The following is a 2,680-nucleotide window of genomic DNA, read 5'->3' as shown; positions in this document are numbered from 1 at the left end:
TAAAAGGTGGGATTTGGGACCAACATGAGGGAGGTGTGTGTGTGTGTAAAAGGTAGGATTTGGGACCTAAATGAGGGAGGTGTGTGTGTGTAAAAGGTAGGATTTGGGACCTAAATGAGGGCGGTGTGTGTGTGTGTGTGTGTAAAAGTAAAATCTGATTTAATCATTATGAAGGTCGTGAGTATACTAATCCTACATAAAAACGTGGCGGCTAATGCTCTCCATTGCCCTCCCACCCCAGGACACAATAAAACAAAAAATAGAACTTCAAGGTTATCGTAAAGAAGTGAAAATACTAGCTCTTCAGGGTCTTTAGAAAGCAACCGACGGACTACGCCTTAGGCCCGGCATGGCCAGTTGGTTAGAGCGCTCGACTCGCAATCTGAGGGTCGCGGGTTCGAATCCCTGTCCCATCAAACATGCTCGCTTTTTCAACCGTGGGGCGCTATAATTTTACGGTTAATCTCATTATTCGTTGGTAAACGAATAACCCAAGAGTTGGCGGTGGGTGGTGATGACTAGCTGCCTTCCCTCTATTGTTACACTGCTAAATTATGGACGGCTAGCGTAGATAGCCCTCGTGTAGCTTTGCGCGAAATTCAAAACAAACAAATAAACTGAACACTAAAAGTAAATCCACACTAACACTCTCATAAGAGAATCCTCCAAATTAATCCATTGCGAGAAACCTGTACATATCTAATGGCACTAATAACAAGATAATAAAAAATATTCACAAGCCAGAAGTTCACAAACTTCCAGCCACGTTTCGAAATCAATGTTTGTTTTCGTGAGAAAGACAGTTGGAGAAACTGGAATCACAGCAATCCTGTTCGACAACCTCGTAAAATCCTTCACGCAATTCCAGTGGACTTGTTTTTTGGAAAAGGTTTGTCAAAATCGGCGGACTCGATTGATCCCGATGTCCTTTGCAGGAGTTTTTTACAATATAAATTGCTGCAGCTATCAGTAATTCGAAATCATGAGTGAGCAATACAAACGAGGAAGTGAGTAACTTTTAGTGAGACCGGACTCCTGGAACACCATTCTTGTAAAGTATAAATAGCCCTCCGCACCAATCTTCTTAAAATGAAAAATTACAATAATTTGCTATCGTTAATACCATCAATGGGCCCGGCATGGCCAGGTGGTTAGGACGCTCGACTCGTAATCTGAGGGTCGCGGGTTCGAATCCCCGTCACACCAAACATGCCAACCTCCGCCTTTGCCTGGTCCCAAGTCCAGGATGAGAAAGGAGGAGGGGGGGCTAGCAACTCCACCACGTAAAAACCAACCTGCTACAAGTAACTGCAACAACACCTTCCGTTGGCGAGGTGTTGTTGCGGCCCTATGCTCCACTGGGAGTTTACAGGAATAAAAAAATAATATATATATATATTATATATATATACCATCAATGAATTTTACCGCGATTATGACAACATTCAATGGAAGTTTGAACTAGGCGTGGCCTAGTAATTAGTGTGCCGGGCTGTGGATCAAATGATCCAAGGCTCGAGCCCCAAGATGTGCTATTAAACATCCACCGTACTTTCAGCAGTGGGGACATTACAGAAGAGACTGCCGATATCGCTATTCTATTAAGAGTTATCGTATTGGCGTTGGATGCTTCTTGCTGGTTGATCTCCCTTTGGATAGCAGCTCAATATTTAGGGACGACTATGTATGAGCTTTCACTATGTATGAACTTTCTCTGACCTTGGCATTTACCCCATGCGTAGCACTGGGTGCCGTTTAGGTTTGAAACACCAAATATTAACCTAAATTTGAGTTGAGAAGTTTAAGGTTAAATATATCTATAAACTGATAATAAACTAATTAAAAAGATTGTTACTGAAACAGTATAAATCATAACATTATTGAAAGTTCAAAATTCGGAAGCGCTCAAAACTTACCTTTCTCCACTTATAACCGTTGAAAACGCTAAAGATGAACAAAAACAAAAAGCTGAATGACGAACTTTTGGATATGTTTGCGTGAATTATTACGAGGGCAGACAGATGATATACTGTGGGTTTATTAAAGTTAAAACAAGAGGTAAGCAGTGATAGGATAAAAAATATGTTCCTCCCCTAAATTACAGCCAAGTGTGATGTTCTAGATTCCAGAATATTGCAACAGTTACTTAGCCGCATCTTCAATAATGTTACACTACAATATTTCTGCAACGTACGTTTTTGAGGTATTCTAACTTATGTATCTTTCAAAGAAGGCCTGGTGGCTCGGGTTGCTCGACTTTCAACCGTGTGGGTGATATGATGTGATGGTGAATCCAATTTTCCATTATAGTAGCCCAAGAGTTTATAGTGTTGACAAATCGCTTTCCCTCTTGTTTATCACTTCTAAGTTAGAGACAGCTAGCGTAGATAGCCCTCGAGTAACTTTACACGAAATTCAACAAACAAACTTTCGAAAAAAGAACACATTTTAACAAAATCTAATAATTTTATACTTATGCGGAATTTAAAAAAAATCCAAAATAAATTTGATTTGTTTGTTTAACAGTGGTTTCTTAAGGCCAAGAACAACCTAATACTATTAAAACTATCTTAAAACTGTTCCCACATATTTAATACACCGCGATGTATTAATATTGTTACGACAGCGGAAGTCACGTGACGCTGGTAACACGTAATGAGTTCTAGAAAGATCGGGGAAC

The sequence above is a fragment of the Limulus polyphemus genome, unplaced genomic scaffold (assembly GCF_000517525.1).
Source record: "Limulus polyphemus unplaced genomic scaffold, Limulus_polyphemus-2.1.2 Scaffold2398, whole genome shotgun sequence".
Taxonomy (NCBI): Eukaryota; Metazoa; Arthropoda; class Merostomata; order Xiphosura; family Limulidae; genus Limulus; species Limulus polyphemus.
The sequence above is the reverse complement of the archived record's forward strand: the minus strand, read 5'-3'. Positions refer to the sequence as shown.